We start from the raw sequence: 13,532 nt of genomic DNA on the forward strand, positions 1-13,532 counted from the left end.
CAGACCTGCTGGACCCAAATCAGCCCTGCAGGACCCAAATCAGCCCTGCTGGACCCAAATCAGCTCTGCTGGACCCAGCTCAGCCCTGCTGGACCCAAATCAGCTCTGCTGGACCCAGCTCAGCCCTGCTGGACCCAGCTCAGACCTGCTGGACCCAAATCAGCCCTGCAGGACCCAAATCAGCCCTGCTGGACCCAAATCAGCTCTGCTGGACCCAGCTCAGCCCTGCTGGACCCAAATCAGCTCTGCTGGACCCAGCTCAGCCCTGCTGGACCCAGCTCAGACCTGCTGGACCCAGCTCAGCTCTGCTGGACCCAGCTCAGCCCTGCTGGACCCAGCTCAGACCTGCTGGACCCAAATCAGCCCTGCAGGACCCAAATCAGCCCTGCTGGACCCAAATCAGCTCTGCTGGACCCAGCTCAGCCCTGCTGGACCCAAATCAGCTCTGCTGGACCCAGCTCAGCCCTGCTGGACCCAAATCAGCTCTGCTGGACCCAGCTCAGCCCTGCTGGACCCAGCTCAGCCCTGCAAGACCCAAATCAGCCCTGCTGGACCCAAACCAGCCCTGCTGGACCCAAACCAGATCTGCTGGACCCAAATCAGCCCTGCTGGACCCAAATCAACCCTGCAGGACCCAGCTCAGCTCTGCAGGACCCAAATCAGCTCTGCTGGACCCAGCTCAGCTCTGCAGGACCCAGCTCAGCTCTGCAGGACCCAGTTTATCTCAGATGGACCCGGCTCAGCTCTGCTGGACCCGGCTCAGCCCTGCTGAGGACTGTCCCTGCAGAGCTGGGGTGACCACTGGCAGCCACCCCTGTGTGTCATGTTCCCCCAGCCTGGCACAGGGAAATGCAATGCTGGAATATTTCCTGATCTGGGCTCTGCCAGTGACGTCAGCCTTTCCCCCAGTGCTCCCAGTTGTGTCCGTGGGCTGGGCTGCCCAACACCTCCCTCGTGGAGGGGAGCCTGGCCCCGGTGACTCACGCTGCCACCAGCGAGGTGACAAAGTGCTGCATTTCCTCACGGTGCATCAGCCAGAGAGGGGGCACAGCTCCAGCCCCCCCCCCCTGCTCTATTTATGGGTGCAGGGAGAGAAAAAACATGCTCCTGCCACGTTTTAAAATAAAATCTGTGTGAGTTTGGTGAAAAACACCAGATGACTGCACACAAGGATGAGGGGATATTAATGCAGACAGTGACACCTCCAGTTTTTGTGCTGCCTGGAGAAGGCACCAGCAGAGCTGCCAGCCTGGCCTTTGGGCACCTGGGGCCTGTCCTGGCTTCAGCAGAGGGTGCAAACACCAGGAACACCAAAAATAAAACACAGCAAGGCCAAATTCTGGTCAAGCTTTGAAGCCAAATTCTGGTCAAGCTTGCTTTGAAGCCAATCTGGCAAAGAGCACTGGGAGAAAACAAGAACACTTGAAAATTTCAAAATATTTTCATTTCTCAGGAATTTATAAATCTACAAAAGCCTCGTTGATGCATGTGAAACAGCTTGGGCTTTCTAGTATTTATTTAAGGCAGTAATTCTTCTGAGTATTTTACAGGATGTTCAGCCCTTCAAGTGAAGCTGTACAGCAGCAATTATAAAATGCAAAGGGCAACGCTGCTCAAATGAGAGACCTCAGAGCCACTGAGAGGTTTTAGCTTCTCTAAACCTCATTTGTAAGCAGGGATAAAATGGAAGAGTAAATGGAGGAACCTGATAGCTTCATGTCAGGAAAGACATGAACCGTGACACAGCAGTGTCAGCCAGAGGAAAATGAGCTGTTAAAGCACCTGGAGTGGAACAACACACGGTTTCTGAAGTGGCAGATTAAAAAAAAAAAAAAAAAAAAAAAAAGAAAAACCTGATAATGGGTCACGAGTGATGAAATTTATGCCTTGTTTCTGCCGTGCACGGGGACTTCCACCTCCAAACCTGCAGTCAGAACAGATTAGATTGCCTCCAAATGAAAGTGTCAAGGTAAAACCCAGCAAGTGTAGTTCAACAGCTCTGTAAAAACATTGGCAGCGAGGGAAACAAGAAAACAAACCTCATTCTGCTTTTCCTGCAACTGGAGAACAAGACTTTAAGAGAGGCAGCAGAAAAGGGATAAAAACCCAGGGCCTGGAGCAGAGGGCTGGAAGGAGGCCTTAAGTGCCTGTCAAAAGTTGTTAAATAAGATTTTTTCGGAACTAAACCATGATTCAGCTTTTCTAATATCACATAAAACTAAAAATTGGAGAAAAAAAAAAAAAAAAAAAGGTGAGGGCTTTTTTATTGACCTTCAGGAGGAAAAATCCTCTGGGTGGCTGGTGGCTGCAGAGAACAGGCAGTTCCAGCTCGGCTGATTACTGAGCAAACCACTCTCCCAACCATTTCTTTTCCCCCTCCTGCTTCAAGCAGTGCCTCAGCACAATTTAACAGCTTCCAATCCACTAACTAAAATAACTCAAAGGTCTTTATTTTTCCAGGGTGAGAAGGGCAAATGAGAGCCCAGGAGCATTTGTGCTGCGAGGGCTCCATCAGATTTGTCTGGCACAGGACGTGTCTCATGGCATTTCCACACTGCTGGGGAATTGCTGGGGGTGGGAAGCTGCACTGCCTGCAAATATCCCCGGTGACACACTCTGGGGAGGAGAAAAACTAATTTTCTTCCTGATCCTCAATGAGTTTTGGCAGAAAAATAACAAAAAAAAAAAAATAAACCACCCAGGCTTGGGTTGGTTATTTCTCTGAGCTCGGAGGGAAGCGTGGATGGATCACACCCCACCTGACCCCTCTCCCCTCAAAGTTTGATGCAGCTTTTTGGAACTCTTATCAATTGAAACAAGAGATCATCCCCGGATCATAAACTCTGAGGGGAATCAGTAAATTCTGCTATTTTATTGTGCTGACCTTTAGACCACCATCTGTCTTTTGGCTCTTCAGTTTGTAGATGAGAAAATACCACGAGGTGTTGGAGCTGCTCCTTCCTCCACCACACACAGACCTTAAACCCTTCAGCTCTGAGCTGGAAGTTACATTTTTATCATTTTTATTGAGTGACTGCTCGAAGCAATGGATAAGAAGGAAAAAAAAAACCAACCCTGCTCATTTATAACCACTTTCAGTTAACACCAGCGAGCAGGATTTTTTTGTTTGCTCACATCATGTACTGCTAAAGTCCTATCTTCTCTGTTAAGTCTATGCTTTGAAAAGTCCTTGGCGTTTTAATTGGCTCAATATTTCAATCCTGTGTGTCAGAAAAGAGACTTGCTGAGGAAACACCACCTGATTTCTCTGTGGGTTCCTCAGAGCCCCCTAAATGCTGCTCCCCCCGGGCAGAAGTTTGCAGTGCAGCTCTCACCTCAGCCTCTCCCTCTGGAACAGTGTGGCAAACCCAAAATCGAGCAGCATTTTGGAGCAGGAGCTCTCTGCCTGCACCTGGCTCACGGTGAGGCATCCCAGACCCAGCTTTGCATTTCTCCTCCTCCACCAAAGAACGACAAAGAGCGAGCCAGGCAAAGGAAAAATCCACAAGTGGCTGGAGCTCTGCAGAGCTGGAAGGGAACATTTCCCGTGGGAGCTGCAGCTGCAAACCTTACCTGTGGTCAGCAGTCCCTCCTTTCCTGCTGCCCATCATCTCCACGCAGCTCCAGTCTGGACACTGGGGTTGTTCTCCCTTGGAACGGGGCTCTGCAGGGCAGGGAGGAGACACCACAGGAGCTGCAGGTTGGAAAAGCCCTGGGAGACATCGAGTCCAACCCTGTCCCCGAGTGCCACATGCACAGGGCTTTTAAAGCCCTCCGGATTGCTGCAGGATGGAGCCCAACCCCTGGCTGTGCACAGGGCACCCCCAAAACCCCACTCCGAGGCTGGGGGGGCTGCCCTCCACGCCAGCATCACAGCAGAGAAATGCTGGCAAGCAGCAATTATTTCCATTTAATCTAGTGGAAGTAATGACAGCCCCGTTTTCTCCCCTCAGCACTGCCCAGAGCTGCCTCCAGGTGCTGCTACCTGAGGGCTGGGATGAAGCCAAAAACCCAAAAACCCCCCCAAAAAAGGCAGCACCCTGCAAGCTACACTCCTGTTTTCAGCTGCCAAGGATTTAGACAGATTCCAAATTTCTGCTGCATTTCAGCCATTGTGCATTATGCAACCCCCCAGCGTGCATTTTTATTTTCTCCCAGTATCCTGTGCAGGTTGGAACTATTAGGATCTGCCAAAGCTTACCCATTTTCAGATGTCTCAGGAGAAAATGAGGAAGGCCAGAGGTTTGTTTTTTTCTTTTTTTATACCAGCAAATTACAGTTTGCTTGCTTCAGTAAGTTAGAGGTTAATGGCTCTGCATGAGAAAACAAGGATCACGGCCAGTTCTGAGCAAGATTCACTTTCCAGTTGCTTGAAAACTGAAAAGAAGGTCAGCACGCCCAGCCAGGTTCCTCTGTGCTTTTGTTTTATTCAGCTTTGCAAATCAGAGCTCTCTTCATTGCTTCAGTCTCTGGTGTGAGAGCAGAAAAAATGAAGTTGCAAGGCTGAACTGTTATGCTATTATGTTCCCCATCTTATTATCTAAATTGCTGTGCCACGAGCAGATCCAGCCCAGAAGCTTCTCTTGATCTATAGCTCAGGGACCAGGACTGCTGGGTTTTTCAAGCCCTGGTGTGTGTACACAGGGCTGGAAGCGTTTGGAAATCTGTTTACAAGCTGTCCAGTGTAATTGAGAAGGATTTTTCTTGTGCCTTCGAGGTCACACACGTCCAAAGGTGAAACTTGCTGCAGCAGCTGCTTTAAAAGGATCAGGGAGGGAGAACAATTATTTGTGGCCTGGGGATCAGGAAGGGGGAATCCCCAGAGAACTGTAAAGAACTAAGAAATAATGGAGATAATGCACTAAGAACAGAGTGAGTCAGGAGAGGAGAACCTGGGAAGAAAGCTAATGAAATTGGAACAAATTGCATATCGAAAGAATTCCTGAATTTCCACAACTTCCTTTCCTTTCCTTTGCCTGCTCTCACCTATGGATCCCAGCTGGGAGTGGGCTCAGGGTCCTGCCACCCCCTGCTCTGTCACATGGGCCACCAATGCCATGGCTCTGCATTCTCCGTGGCTTTCCTGTGCAGGAATTTCAGACACAGATTTAAACCTTCAGAGAGTGTTTCCTCCCCAGAGCAGCCACGGGGGCACAGGGGTCAGGGACAAAACGGGGGGGCAATTAACAGGAGATCATTCCATAAATGCATCAGTAATAAAGGGGAACTGCAAAAGGAGCAGGAAAGCCATTAACCAAGGAAGTTGAGTGTTTAATAAGCTTTCCTTGCCTCAATCTTCATGAAAAGGCTAACTGAGAGCAGATGGTCGGCACAATAATGCTGGAACAAAGAGGGAAGTTTATAATCTCCCACAAAGGCAATGGCGAGAGTGCCTGGCTAATTTAGATGTTTGCAAATTGGTTATGCTGATGAACTTTATCTTTGCATGCTTAAAGGACTGTCTGAATCAATATCAGAGTTTTAACTGCTCTTGGGGAAGGCTGGAGAGGGACAGACAGGGAAAGAGGAACCACATCTGTAGAATCATACATGGAAGGGCCTTAAATCCACCCAGTGCCACCCCTGCCATGGCAGGGACACCTCCAATGTCCCAAATCCCAATGTCCAACCTGGCCTTGGGCACTGCCAGGGATCCAGGGGCAGCCACAGCTGCTCTGGGCACCCTGTGCCAGCCCTGCCCACCCTCCCAGGGAACAATTCCTGCCCAGTCTCTAATCCAAAGCTCCCTCTGTCACTCCGAAGCCATTCCCCCTTGTCCTGGCACCCCATGCCCTTGTTAGCAGTGTCTCTCCACAGAAGGATGAAAGGAGCTTTACATCCCAGCTCACAAGACATCCATTCCCAGAAAAACAAACTTTCCAAAAAAAAAGCTACAAGACACCAGAAGTGTGGGCAGCAGCCAAGAGCTTTGCTGGACTGCCCCATCCCAGCTGCATCTGCTCCCATGGGACTCTAAAGATTCAGAGCTGGGCTTTAGCCTTCTGTCCCAGCCTGGCCTGTGGTGCCAGAGCTGCTGGAGATCATTCCTTGGCAGAAACAGCTCTGCTGAGAATGAAGAGATGAATCAAGGTGCTGAGAGACCTACCCTGAACCGAGCATTATTAATTTCTTCATTATTAACTTGACGTGACAGAGGAGGGGTGTGCTGGTTAAACTGGCTGCTGGCACTGAGCAGGGAGGGACTGGGAACACGTGAGAGCACAGAATTAAAATCCAAAAAGGTCTTGGCATTGCAGAAATCACCTTTAAAGAACACCTTAATCAAGAGAGACAAAGCAAACCCCACACCTGGGCAGAAATAGTCCCTGGTGTCATTGCAGGGAGCTGAGGATGAGAGGTCATGGCTCTGGGACAGCAAACGGGATTGTGGCCATCAAAATATGGGAAATTCCCATCAAAATGTGGGAAATCCCACCAAATTTATGGGGAAATATGGGTTCAGTCCCACCAAGCCCTAACTGGAGAAATGGCATCTGTTTATACACTCGTTGATAGTGAAGTTGGGAGCAAAATGAAGGGAACCAAAGGAGGACAAGGAAGGAGATCAGAGGTCTGGAAAATATCCCCAGTGGAGGAAGCAAAGTTGGAGAGTTGAGCCTTAAACCAGACAGAGACTGAGGAGAGAGCTCAGAAACTGAAAATACAGTCAAGGTGAGAGCAGAGACAAAACAATGAGTTATTTTCCTGTCAGGCATGAGCTGAGGGGGATGAGGGACAAATCCCAGGGAGCCCCCCTGGCTGTGGCAGAGCTGGGAGTGACCAGCACTGCTCTGGACACAGGGACCAGTGTCCACCCCTGCCCACCCTGGAGCTGCCACTGACCCCTCAACACCCTGCAAACCACCACCACCAACATCTTGGAACGTGACATGAAAAATTCAGGAAGGTCAATTAAGCTGTTCATGGATATTTAATAATAGGGAAGATAAGAAAAATAACCAAATAAATGACTTGTTCTGAATTATCCCTCCATTCTACCTGCAGTTCATTACTGACTCAGATTAATGAACGTTGAAAAGATATTACTCTCGTCTGAATATCCAGACTTTGCTACCTGATTGCAATTTTTGAAATGAAAAATGCAGTGTATCAATTCGGGATGAATTTTTTAATAGAGTCAAATGCCAAATGCCCTCCGGTAGCAGAGCTATCATTTAAAGTGAGCACGTTCCTCTCTGTGAAGTTCCCAGATTGCCCAGATTTCCTGCAACTCCAAGCAATGGTTAACACAGGAATCACAGGGAATGCCTGCATTGCTCCAGCCAGCCCAGCACACCTCAGCTGGGGCTGTTATAAATAGTGAGAACTCTGAAAAGACCTAACCCTCCCCTCAGGGTTTTGTGGGCTTATTTTATTCATTTTCACCTTCAGCAAAGGAGTGTTTGCCAGGGAAAATGCTTTTGTACTTAGCAAAAAATAAAACCTGTGAATCACCAGGGAAGCTGTGAGGGAAAGGTCACCAACTGGCTTCTCCAGACATTTATTTCATCCTTGTAGGACCTGCACTCCTTCATGTGATCACTCAGCTCTGGATTTTAATAGACAGGACTGGGTGAAGGTGAGAATCTGGTGTTTCTTCAGGAGAAGCAGAGGGGAGGTGACAAACACAGTGCTCGCTGCCAGCTGCTTCACCTCCCCAGCTCCTGAAAATGATTTATTCCAATTGCTCAGCTCGGGGAATGGACGGAGACACAAAGCCTGGGATGGGCACCTGGAAGCAGTGAGCCCTGGGGACAGCTCAGGTGAGGGCTCAGCCCTGCTCAGGTGAGGGCTCAGCCCTGCTCAGGTGAGGGATCAGCCCTGCTCAGGTGAGGGACCAGCCCTGCACAGGTGAGGGCTCAGCCCTGCACAGGTGAGGGACCAGCCCTGCTCAGGTGAGGAATCAGCCGCAGGAATTTCTCCATGGAAAGGTGTTCAGGATTGGAAGGGGATGCCCAGGGAGGTTTGGGATCCCCATTCCTGCAGGGCTGGATTCTCCTGCTCACCCTTCTCCCCTCCCAGGCCAGGCTGGGCTGTCCCAGCTGGCACTCACAGAATCCCCCACATCCCTGCAGGTGCAGCCAGCCCAGGATGTCACTGCTTGTCCTCCCCAGAAACCAGCCTGGCCTCTGGCACTGGCTCTCAGCCCCATTTTTGGGACACAAACACACCAAGCTCACCTCACTTATGGCACAATGACTTCTTCCAGCAGGACACGGTCTCCTGTCACCCAGAAATCACCTGGTGCCTCTCTCCTTCTCTCCCGAGCTGAGGTGTTTGTGCCCAGCTCCTCAGCCCATTCCTCTCCCTCCATCACTCTTTGGATGGAACCGAGTCCAAACCCGTTTTTCCACAAGCCCCACAATGCACACCTCACCCCAGCTGTGTTTAGGACCTGCCTGATGCCCTGATTCCTGCCCCTGCTGCTTTCCTGGCCAGCTTGCAGTTGCTGCTGCCCAGGTTCTCTCCTGCTTTGCTTTAGGACAGCCCTTTGCTTCAACCAACTCCATTTTACTGAGAGTTTTCAGTATTTCATTACCCCCCGAGTTTTCTTTCCTTCTGTGAAATCTCCTTGATTTTACAGAGACCAGAATCGCTGCAGAAGGCTCAGAGTGTCTGTGGCTATCACAGGAACCTTTCCAGGGGAAACAGGACACAGAGGGAGCTGGGGTGGCCGATTTGGGGGAGCAGAGGCACAGACCCCTCCTGAGGAAGGGGAGGTGGGTGCAGCAGATCCCACACCTCAGAGCACCCCAGAAAGGAACCAGGAACATTTCCCATCACCAGTCACACGAATCCACTCTGGGCCTGAGCAAGCACAAATTGCCAAAAATGGGAAAATGAGATCCAGGATCCTTAATGGCTGGGATGAGCAGGAGATTGCTGTGCCCATTTCTCCCCATCCCTGCTCTGCACACCCGGTGCTTCCAAGGAATTATCCCTGATAAATGACTTGTTTTCCTCCTGCTGCTGCTCAGGTGTCTCTGGACTAGGAGAGTGGAGAATTACAGCCCGTGCTGCTGCTGCTATTATTATTATTTGGCAGTAATTCCTCTAACTTTCTTCCCTGGAGGAAGACACAAGGAGCTGCTCTCCTGCTCCCAAGGTCATCCCACCAGAAAATATTAGCTATTTACTTCTATTACTTTCAATTATCGAGCTGCAGAAAAGCAAATAATAGCAAATTTACACCATTTCATGGCCTGCCTTAAATGCAGGACTGGAACATTTACCCCAAAGCACGAGCAGCTCCAGCAAAGTCTCAAAATCAAAGCCTCAAATCCTGCCGGGCCCAGGAGGAGGATGGGGGTCCCCATCCAGACAGGCTGGGGGAGGCTCCAGCCCTTCCATGGGCACATCTGGGGTTTGACAGAGGAACTTTGAGTGGCTCCAAAACTCCTAATTAGACTGGGTTTGGGGAGTGCCTGCCCTCCAAAACATTTCCCAACATTAATTTATTAATTGGCTTCACCCCCACCCAGCACTGCTTTCCTGCCCTCCAAAACATTTCCAAACATTAATTTATTAATTGGCTTTACCCCACCCAGCACTTTGCCACCCTTCCCACACTGCTCCTGCTGCCTGCACTGGTTGGTTTGAAACAGCAAAATTGAGTTTCAGCTGCTGCCACAGCCCATCGTGGACTAGAACAGGGGAAATTTGCAATACACCACCAATGTCAGCTGGAGTTGGAGGGGAATTTAAGGAAAAAAAAAAAACAAACAACATTTAGATTTTAGTTCTAGGCAAAAAGAGTGACTAAATAACAAGATTGATTTGCCAGCCCAAGAGGAAATAGAAAAGAGCCCAGACACTCAGCAAGCTGAAAATGCAGTGACAGGGAAAGGGAAACTTCAGATGGAAAGACCCTGAGCTGGAGCTGATGAGCTTCAATTCCTTTTATTTTTTCCTTAATTTCCAGCCTGGTTTATTCTTGCCTTAATTGCTCAATGGGAAAGTGCAATCCTGAAATTGTTCCTAAAGTGATTTTTTTTTTTTTCCCAAACTGTTATTCAAATTATCCACAGTCTAAGGCAAGCCATCGATATGAATTATAGCTCTTGGTATTAAACTACCAAAACAAATTATTAGCATATAAAAACGGATCTGATCTATTCAGAGGCGTTGCTGTGAAATATGGCCCTTAGCACAGTGCACCTATCTGGGATCATAAAACTTGTCAGAGGTACCCAAAGTTTATTGCCTTGGAAGATTCATGCAGCAACCCTGGAACACTTGATTTAGGTCTGAGCAGCCGTTTGTAATTCTTGCAGGCATGCAAGCAGTTCAGATTTATTTAAATAGAGAAAAAATAATTTAAGAAGACAAAGCAGCCTTTTCTCCTAATCAGATGAGATAGAAATTATTTCAAGGCACTCTAAGGAACAAATTTGTCATTTTTCTTGCTCTAATTGTATACCACAATAAATCCTTCCGTGTGAATTCATTTCTTAAACGCAACAGTTATTTATTAACACAACAAAGCGTGTTCTCAGTGTGCTAATGTGTGCCCCACCCCAGTGAAGTCATGGCAGTGATTTGCTCACTGTCTGCGCGTTTTGGAGCTGTTGGGGTGGATGATGCCCCCTCTAACCCTCAACTCTCACAAGAGTTTTTGCTGTCCCCACCCAGGGACTGCCTGGGAGAGTCTGGAAAAAAACAAAAAAACGATTTATTTCACTGATGTGGCTCTGATGGAGTTTTTGTTGCATGAAGGAGGAATGGGGAAATTTCTTAATACAATAAAGACGTGAAACACAGAGAAAACAGCAGCGAGCAGAGCAGACCGTAATAATAAAACCCCTGTAAAATAAAATAAAATTTCTGTGCAGCTTGGGATGGAAACACAGCCTCAGCTGGAATCACTCACCTTCCATTCCCACAACTTGAACCAAATCTCACAGAAACCAGAATGGAAAGTGCTGGGTTTTTTTTTTTTAGGATGCATCTCCTCCAAACTCAGCCCTGCAGCTTTTCCTGCCTTCACACACACTCCCAGAGCAGAAAACCCTGCGTTTTGTGGGAGATCTGTCCTGCAGCTCCTGCAGTGATTAAAAAGATGAACTTCAGTTGTCAGGAGTTGTAGTGAAAAGCACCGAAGGCTCAACGCTTAATTACAGAGGGAAACAAAAGCGTGGCAATGAGCTTTGTTCAGGCTGGCAGCAGAGGCAGGGAACAGCACAGGGGCAGCCCTGGACACCTCCCGTGCTCAGGATTTCACTGCCAGGTAAAGAAATGTTCACCAGGGCAGGCAGAGAGAGAGAGAGAGAGAGAGAGAGAAACCCCAGCTGTAACATCTCAATAATCCCTTCAGTGGATCTGTCACAGCACGGGAGGAGCTGGGCCAGGGCACTGGGAGCACTGGGAGCACTGGGATGCTCCTGGAGGCCAGGGCAGAGCCATTCCTGTGGAGGGAGCAGAAAACACAGAAGAAAGTTTCCCTGCATCCTCAGACCAAGCTCCTTGGAAAACCAGAGCTTAGAGATAAGAAATGGATTGTGAAATGATGAATACAAAAGGAATTTAGCTTCCCCCCCTTGGTAGACCCTCTTATCTGTCTTCAATATTAGTGGTCCATTCTCTTTTAGTATCCATAGGCCAGCTTTGAATGTGAAATCCCTCAGGGATTGGTTAGAAAGTAGAATTCCCTTGGTAATTGGTGCAAACTGTAAAACCCTCAGAAGATATAAAACCCCTGTAAAACAATAGCTGTGGGTATGTGCAGACAGGAAGCCTTCATAGAATAAACCATGGATTTGTGCCTCTCTGCATGTGCTGGTCTCTGTACCCTGCTGGTCTGAGAGCTCCCCACGAGCCCAAATTCCATCTGGGCAAGGCTGGGGACCGTGCTCCATCACTGAGGGCTGCAGGAGCAGCCTCGGGGATCCCAAAGGGACCCCAAAAACCCCCGACCAGTGACACATTCCCACTTTTCACAGCCCAGCTGGCTCCTCTCAAGCAGTGTCTGACACACTTTGGTTTGTTCAGCTGCCCAAGAGAGGAAATCACCTCCTTTCCTTGGAGGTGAGGGTAGAATTCATGGAATCACAGAGGGATTTGTGTTGGAAAAGAGCCCTGGGCTCCCAGGCTGCAGCAGAATTCCATCCCAGCTCACCTGGGCTCACCTGGGCTCCCCAGAGCAGAGCATCCCTCACCCTGGCACTGCCAGCAGCCTCAAATGATCCCTTTCCCCAGCACCTCAAGTGGAAATAGAAATGTAAGAGACCTCACTGCCTCCAGGGACTGCCTGGGAGAGCACCCCAAGCTTCCAGGCAGGAATTCCGTGTGGCAGCACTCACCTCAGGGTGGCTGCAGGAAGGCTGGCAGGGACAGCAGCCCTGAAGCCAGGCTGGGGAGCAGCTCAGCACCAGCATTCACATTCACAGCTTTCATGAACAGAGAATGTAAGGAGCAAAAACCTCTTTTCTTTTTTTTTTTCTTTTCTTTTTCTATAAACTACATAGCTGCAAAGGTGTTTACAACTATCAGGACTTCAAATTATGGTGCAGTGTTATCTTAGAGCTGTAAAATGGGATATGCCAGCACAAAACATCTACATTTCATAATTTTATCATTATAATATATGATATATTAAGGTCCTTCCAACCCAAACCATCCTGGGGTGCTTTAGGGCCACAGGAATGGGGTTCCCACTGCTGGCTGGGGGAGCAGGGCCAAGGGGCTGGAGGAATGCCATGGTTGTACCAGACCCTCCACCAACCAACAGGCAGGGAATGAATGAACAATAAACACAAAGACCCGAATAAATCACAGCTTAAACCCACTCCTATTCCTGTTCACGCAGCACCAGACCACATTTCCCACTGAGAAGGTGGTCAACTTGAAAGCAAAGATTTAAGAAATGCAAAAATAAGAGGGGTTCTATCAGCTGGCTGCACTCTGGAGGCTTCACTTGACAGCACAAAGTCACAGCCCATCACTGAGCACACCCAGCCCTCCCCTGCTGCCCATCCTCACAGGCAGAGCCCTGGGATTATTGATTGCAGGAATCCAATGGCAGCTGCCCCCGGGATGCTGCATGGGATGGAGATGGATGGATCTGTCCCCAGCCTGCTCCTGGGGGACAGCAGGAACCAAGGAAGTTGGGGAATGTTAAGGATTTTTCTAAAAGGCTGTCAAGTCGTTTCCCAAGTGCAAGTAATGAAGTCACTTCTCTCTATTTGTTTTGTGTTCAGCCTAAGCAGTGCCGAACTCGAGGCTGAGATATGGAAAAGCCCCGGATTTGTGTGTGTGTGAGGCATTGTTTAAATCCCCATCAGAATAAAATAAAACTTCACTAGAGGGGAGAGGGGGTGTTTATCCTGGAGAAAAGAGGCTCAGGACACCTCTCACTCACAAATCCCAGCCAGGGCTCCATCTCTGCTTGCAGGGAACAAGAGACAAGATGAAATGGCCTCAAGCAGGGGAGGTTTAGGTTGGATGTTGGGAAGATTTCTGCACCTGAAGGGCCCTGGAGGAGTCCCCATCCCTGGGGGGATGTAAAAGCCCTGTGGATGTGACACCTGGGGACA

The sequence above is a fragment of the Sturnus vulgaris genome, chromosome 11 (genome assembly GCF_052056855.1).
Source record: "Sturnus vulgaris isolate bStuVul1 chromosome 11, bStuVul1.hap1, whole genome shotgun sequence".
In the NCBI taxonomy this organism is placed as follows: Eukaryota; Metazoa; Chordata; class Aves; order Passeriformes; family Sturnidae; genus Sturnus; species Sturnus vulgaris.